Source organism: Mesocricetus auratus, unplaced genomic scaffold, assembly GCF_017639785.1.
Source record: "Mesocricetus auratus isolate SY011 unplaced genomic scaffold, BCM_Maur_2.0 Super-Scaffold_100031, whole genome shotgun sequence".
In the NCBI taxonomy this organism is placed as follows: Eukaryota; Metazoa; Chordata; class Mammalia; order Rodentia; family Cricetidae; genus Mesocricetus; species Mesocricetus auratus.
In genome coordinates, this window is record NW_024429212.1 from 18,054,321 (window position 1) to 18,062,166 (window position 7,846).

Sequence of the window (7,846 nt, forward strand, 5' to 3'; positions counted from 1 at the left end):
TCGGTGGTAACCAACATCTCTCTAGGTGCTTTTGATCTCTTTTTCACGGGTTGTCACATATGATCCTTTGGCCATAGATGGTCTATATCAATCGGAACATGAGGAAAATTTAGCAAATGAAATGTATTAAAAGAGGTGAGAAAGTTCTAAAACATCAATAATGGATTATCATGGAGCTAGCACTAACTGTAAGTCCACTCTGAACACAGTATCTGGAATAACAAAGGGAAATGTGCACAACACAAATGTGCTTTGTAGAAACTTCCTACAGAAGTTTGAGGAAGGTAATGTGAAGGCATAGCCTCTATGGAATCTGTGAACATGTGCCACCAGAGTTCCTGCTTGGGCAATACTCCAAACCAGCTGTCATTTCACTGTCTACTCCTCCTCTGAAAATTCCCATCATCAATACTCAACAGGAAACCAGATCACTCTTCTTCTGAAATCAGCCTTGAGAGGCACAGCCATGATAGAAATACCAGGGGCTGGGGCCCAGAGGAAAGGAACATAGAACACCTAGCAGGTCTATAATGAAAAGGGGGCACTCAGATATCAGTGACTTTGTTTAGAGGAAGGACTATGGAATGGGGGACAAAGAGAAACACCTCTAAATGTACCTGGTATTCAAAGTATTTAAATTATTTCTCAAGTTGATGTGCATTTGAATTATTAATACACATTGAAATATTCCAAATAACAAAGACTTCATAATGTTGCTCTAAGAACAGAGTGAATACACTCATGACAATTATATACGTTGATTGTGCATGAATTCATGAGGGACAAATCTCAAACTACTACATGGCCCATGTGACAAAATTCTAACAAGTGAATATAAGTATGTAAAGTAGGTATTTTTCAGTAAGTAGTAGGCAGATTATTTTCATGTCATTGCCGTTTTATTGTGATAAAATGCTAAATACTTAGAAGGGATTTTTTTGTATTTCTACGTAACTCATAGTAGATAATTCATTTTTCATTGCATATTATCTTTGTTATTCTCAAGGACTTTTATCCTGTATATGATATCTCTAAATGAGGTGATATATCAAAAAATTCTCATTTAAATTTCTCAGAATAACGACTGGTTCAAACAAGCTCATTTTTAGTTGTTACACATCTTAGATGGTGTTCAGTGTGTTGGGAAATGGGATCAGTTCATTTCGATATGCATCCCACTGCGTTAGATTGGCGCCTATCCTCAGAACAGCAGGTAACTAATTGTGTGTGAGAAGCATATCCTCAGGGAGTTCATTCCCAAGGAACTGTCTCTATGTACTCACTTAGGGAAAGACAAATGAGTTGTCTGTGAAAACAATTCCCAGGAGTCTCAGAAATCACAAAGAAAGATGCTAACTTAAAAGCCTTCTTGGTATTTTGTATTATTGTGTTCCTAACTTGAGCTTTCCCTCAACTTTGACACCTTTGTATGAACTGAAACCCTGAGCGTTCTGTAGCAAATCTTAAACTCTCACTTTCTTTAGAGTCTCTCTGTCTTTGAAAAGGAAAAATTCAAGTACTTTCCTTTATAATTACTTTTTACTAAATAAAGGGATTCATAAAAATAAGGTAAGTAAACAGACACCTGTATTGGCAGGCATGCATCCACAGAACGTGTGGGTTGCAGTATCTAAAAGGCCATTCATAAGCTTTGGTTGTATCTATTTCTGTGGCTCTAGGAACAACTACTAGACTTTAATGTGTAACTCATTTCTTTCTCAGTCTGTCAATAAAACAAAACTTAAAAGCCCTTAAGTTTCCATAAACATTATGGATGTTGATTACCTGAGTGAAGTACTGATTTAGTCAGTCATTTGATCTTATAAAATATATTTAAAATATGAATAACTTTGTTCCTCTGACTTAAAAAGTATTCTCTAATGAAGGGTGTTTTCTAAATAAACATATTTTTTGCAGCCTCCAAAGCCCAAATGTACTACAAATATAAAAGAAATTCTGTCTGTTATCTAACTAAATGTGGATGTGTTATGCTGGCATGAAAATGCAAGCAGAAGTGTGGACAGCATCCCAACAGCAAAATAGCCTGTAACTGACCAGTGATTTTTAATTCTCCAAATGAATATATCCCTATGAGTTGAAATAGTGATAAATCACTGGATAAGAAAATAAAAATCTCTCTTCTATTCCCTTCCCTACCTGCCCCCAGTCCACCCACAAAATCTTTTTTTTCTACCCAGATAATATGTTGTCCCCCACCCCAGACCTCTCCTCTGTATCTATTTGTTGGATCTGTGGATTTTACTAGCGTTATTCTTTACATAATAGTTCATATCAACTTATAAGGGAGTCCATACAATATTTGTCCTTCTGGGGCTGGGTTGACTCTCAGTGTGATTTGCTTTAGTTCCATCCATTTTTTGTTGAGCTCCTGACATTGGGAATGGGGGTGTCTCTGATGCTCTTGCCTGCTAGTGAGATCCTTTTCTTCCTACAGGGCTGACTCACCCAGCATTGATAAGATCCTATTGCATCTTATTATGTCATGTTTGGTTGATATCACTGGAAGGCCTTCTCTTTTCTGAAGGGAAACAAGAGCAGTGGGTCTAGGGGAGAGAGGAGGTGTGTGGGGTAGACTGTGAGGAGAGGAGAGAGGGAAGTCTGTGGTCAGGATGCATTTTATGAGAGAAGAATAAAGAAAAAGAAAAAGTCATTGAATTTCAGGAGCTGTACTATGATATATCATAAGAGTAACTGAAATAATCCAAACTATCTGAAGACGGAAGAATAAAGATAAATAAACTGGAAGGTAATCCACATTCATCTCAGGAGAAAGGGGAAGGGGAAGGTAGAGTACATATTAATATGAGAGTTAGATAAATTTAATTATGGAAGAATTTGTAGAGACTAAATCTAAATTTGCTCTTTGAAAAGCTAATGATTCACACATATTTAAAAACTATGACAGCAATGTTAAGTAAACAGCATTCAATAATGTGTGTAGATTACATTGTTGGAAATAATAATTGATACAATGCTCCAAGTTCATATTTCTTCTGCAGTGGGGGTATAGCTCAGAGGTAGAGCATTTGACTGCATATTTCTTCTGCAGCAGAGAGATTCCCATGAAGATCATCAGAATTAGAGGTGCTGTCTTAATACAGCCAGATCAGAAGCTATGCAGTGTCCATCTTTATCGTCCCCTTAGTGTCAAGTACTTTCTTTGAAGCCCAGAAATGCTGACTTACAATCTGCTGCTTTGTCATTGATACATTCTTGATATCTAGGTTATCCATAGCTTTTAGGAAGCTAACAGAACAAACACTTAAAAGTATCTTACAATATAAAAATAAGATCCTCTGTGCCATAGTATTTGGGAACAAGTGCTAAAAGACTTTAAGAGTAGGAAAACTTGTTACAGTGCTTATGACAAGGAACTCATTAAGAAGTTCTTGGAGAGACTGGATTGGTGATTCTGCCGTGGAGAATGTTGACTACTCTTCTAGAGGAGCTGGGTTTTATTTCCAGCATTCACAAGAAGTCTCACAATAATCATTAATTCCAGTTCCAGGAATCCTTTGACTTCTTCTGGACTCTGTTGGCTCTGTACTGTCCAAGTTATCTAATAAGTGTCATTCATGTTATTTCAGTCACTGAATGCTTACCCTGTCTTCTATAGTCACAGCCAATGAACCATGGGAGTCTTTGCTATTCCTGTAATACTAACTTACTTGATACTTCTTTACTATAGGTGAATCAGATTGCAAGGAATGACAATAACCAATAAAACTCACCCAGAAGAGTTCGTTCTACTTGGCTTTGAAGACTGTCCTTGGCTAGAACTCCCTCTTTTCATTATTCTTCTGGTAACATATCCACTCGCCATGATGGGAAACATCACCATCATTCTGGTATCCATATTAGACCCCTGTCTCCACAGTCCCATGTATTTCTTCCTCACCAACCTCTCGTTTCTGGACATGTGCTACACCACAAGCATTGTGCCTCAGATGCTAGCTAACCTAGGGTGTTCCACAAAGACCATCAGCTACATGAGGTGTGTAGTTCAGCTTTATTTTTTCCACATAATGGGGGGCACAGAGTGTGTGCTCCTGGCTCTTATGTCCTTTGACCGCTATGTTGCCATCTGCAGGCCTCTGCACTACACCCTTATCATGAATCAGCGTACCTGCCTCCTGTTAGTGTCCACTGTGTGGTTAACAGGAATTTCCTTGGCAGTCTCAGAGGCTACTGTGACACTTCAGTTGCCACTGTGTGGCCACAATAAACTGGATCACATAGTGTGTGAGATTCCAGTTCTGATTAAAACTGCCTGTGGTGAAAAAGAGAGTAATGAGCTTGCTCTCTCTGTCGTATGCGGTTTTATGTCAGCTGTTTCTCTCTGTTTAATTTTTGCATCCTATGCTAGTATTGGACATGCTGTACTTAAAATCAAATCTTCAGAGGGAAGGACAAAGGCCTTTGGTACATGTTCCTCCCATCTTATAGTAGTCTCCTTATTTTATGGCCCAGGAATTAGTATGTACCTTCAGCCTCCCTCCTCTATCTCAAGGGACCAACCAAAGTTCATGGCTCTCTTCTATGGTGTGGTGACTCCTACACTCAACCCATTCATTTACACTCTAAGGAATAAGGATGTAAAGGGAGCTTTAGGCAATTTGGTAAGAAGGGTTTTTATATTCTAGGTAATAGTATAATAAACAAAATTATTTAACAGTTAGATTATATTCCTCCTGGTTAAAACTTTAAAAACTAAATAGTATTTAGTCATTTATTCTTTGAAATTTTTGTACACACATTCAATGCATTTTTTATCTTATTTATCCCCCAGCACCTCTCTCTAAATCCCCTCAGGATCACCCAACCTGTTTCCTTACAGACTTTATGTCTTCTTAGTAGTAACAACCATCTGAGTCCAATTATTGTTGACTAATTAGTGCTGACCAATTATTGAATGGTTGTGGAGCCATCCACAGCATCTTGGACAACCAACTAATGGCCAGATCCCCAAGAAAAGTGATGTTTTGCCCTCTAAGAAGTCATCTCAATTCCAATATAATGTTACATAAATGAAATATCACATATTCTTTACAATTAATTTAAAACATAATGTGTTTGGGAATATTAACATGGGATCTTTCAAATATATAAAAGAATTCTTTTGTCTTTTTTGTACTAAGATAACAAATATGTAATAGATCAGAATGTATAATAAAATTACAAGCTAGTTAATATATTTATAACAATACCATGACCATCATTCATTAGTATTCATCTCATTGATACCTCTTGAGGAATTTTCATCATTTTCTAGAAGTTTGGCCCTAGTGTGTAAGCATCTCATGTACCTACCCTGTACATTCTGGGTAAAGAGATTATGATCACCCTCAAATGTTTCAGATAATACTATATTTTAATACTCTTTTATATATTTGCATGTGTGGGTGTGGGTTGTGTGGATATGTACTTGTCATGGCTCACACACCGAGGATTGGGAAAATTTGCCTAAAAGAGTACTTACCTCCCACCGGGAAGATCCTGAGAATTTAACTCAGGTTCTCAGCCCTGGTAACAAGTACCTTTACCTGATGAACCTTCTTATTGGCTCACTAGTGTATTTTTAAATTCATGATGAATTTTTTATCATTGTGGTATTTTAAAATTCATCTTCACTTATGAGTAAGTGATTATTTTGTGTGTGTGTGATTATCAATATCTAAAGAATTTTTATTTACATATCAAAATCACTTGAGCAAAGATATATTTCTTGACATCCCTGTCAAATACTACAAAAAGAGTGTTTGAAATCAGTGGGAGAGCAAAGAAGTGACAGTAATGACTGACAGCCTGAGGAATACTTCTATGCATTAATCAGAATAATCAGGAACATCTTTTAAATTTGAAAGAATAAGTTTGAGAAATAGTTACAGTCTTGTAATGAAAAGCAACTTTACTATATTAGTAATTCTAATGGATGTCTTTCAATTGATACTATTTGGGAAGGCAAATGATGATTAGCTGTGATGGAGAAGACCTATGTATATGCCAATAAAACAGTGTTGGCCAATAGGGAAGCAAGATAGGTGGGATTGGGAGTCGAGGAGTATTCTGGGAAGGAGAAACACAGGGAGTCATCATGTAGCTGCCATAGGGGTAAGAAGTCTGGACCCTTTTCTCCGGTAAGAGAAATACTTAGATTAACAATTATGGAGTAAATACTTAAGTCAGAGCTAGCCAGTAAGAAACAAGCAAGGCAAATAGCTTCATAATTAATACAGCGTCTTGTGTGTTATTTGGGGACTGCAATGCAGCATAGGTCAGGCGAATGGTAGGGAAAAACCAAAGCGGCAGGCATGGAAAAGACTTCACTCTACACAGCATGTACTGCTCTTGTGGAGGGCAGGTGCTCAGGTCCTAACATCTGTGTCAGCCTGATACTCCAGCTGTAGGTGATCTAGTGCCCCCTGTCATTCTCAGACCCCTGCACATGTGTATGTACTGACATACAGGTGTACACACATACACATAAATTAATAAAGATTTAAAAATCTTTTTAAAAGTTAAAAGTGTAAAAAATTTAACTTTAGAATTCACACTTTTCCTTTTTATAATACTGTGTCATATCTAAAATCCTTCTGTTAAGAGGGAACTGTATCAGAGCTGGTTACTTCACAAGATTCTTAAGAAAAATGTTCTATTCTTTGCACCTTTCTGTCTTGTGCCACAGTGGACACAGTGATAGTCATCACAAACACCAGCCAATAAAGAGCAATCCCAGATGCTAAAGCTGTGTCCTTACAAGACAGTAAATATTTCAGAGTATTTTTTTACTCCCAACTTCCATAATCATGAGAAGAAATTGTTACTACTTATAAATGATGCAGTGTTGAGTATTTTTGCTATAGCAGGACCAGTGCATTAGGAAGCCCCAATAACGTCACAGCAGTAGGTATAGTACATGAGATCAAACCAAGGGGATAATTTGTCTTATCCTTAGTTCAACATCCTGCCCCCTCCCCCAGGTAACACTGAATCTTCACCCATCCTCCTGCTCTTCCCCTTGCCTCTTCCCATACTCCCTTCCCCTATCTCTCTGCTTTTCTCCTGGATTTTTCCCTAGCTCCTCTCCTCCCTCTGGCCCTTTGCCTTCCTCCTGTCTCCTCCTCCTCTCCTCCTTGTGCCCTCCCTTTCCCAGTCCTCTCCTCATGTGCATTTGATCTCAGAGCACGGAGCATGGAGCTGCATGTGTGCTCTCTTCCCCAGACATGTGCATGCTAGTGGAACAGTATCAACTGCAAAATGTGTTCCACCTGACACCCCAAGTGAAGTCAGTCTCAGGATTCCAAAAGGGGCTGATGCTGCTGAGTGTGCATTTTGCTTTTTTTCAGCTTCATTGTTTCATTTTCTTTTTGTTTGTAGAACACTTGCCAAGTCAGTGAGGGCAGTAATTATCTAACTTGTGAGTGTGTAACCAAAAGACCAAGCCAGCAGAGGCTGGATGCCAGACAAGCAGTGTCCAGAACCCTTCATTGCAACAAAGATCTCAGCAGTGAAGGGGAGAAGAGATTCCAAGTAGGAAAGGCAACACAAATGGAATTTTGACTTTGTGAATCATAAGTGAAAGGAAAGCAGGTACAAGTGGTAGAAGGAATTTAAGACACCATTTTAGGAATAGGGATTATGCTTTAGAGATAGAGTTAAAATGGTTAAGGACAGGGTCTGTGTACTGCTCTGGGAGTTAGGGGATTAAGGGGCTAGGGAGTTAGCCTGGGGTGGGGATGAGGGTTAGGGTTTAGGAATTAGGATTAGGGTTAGAGGGTGAGAGTGAGGGTAAGGATTTAGAATTAGGGTTCTGGTGACAGTCATG

At 38.4% G+C, this 7,846-nt stretch overlaps 1 pseudogene; it reads left to right on the plus strand.

Annotated features, from left to right (window-relative positions):
- The first annotated feature begins 3,728 nt into the window (after positions 1-3,728).
- On the plus strand, positions 3,729-7,581 carry LOC121135095 (annotated as a pseudogene).
- The last annotated feature ends 265 nt before the right edge of the window (positions 7,582-7,846 follow it).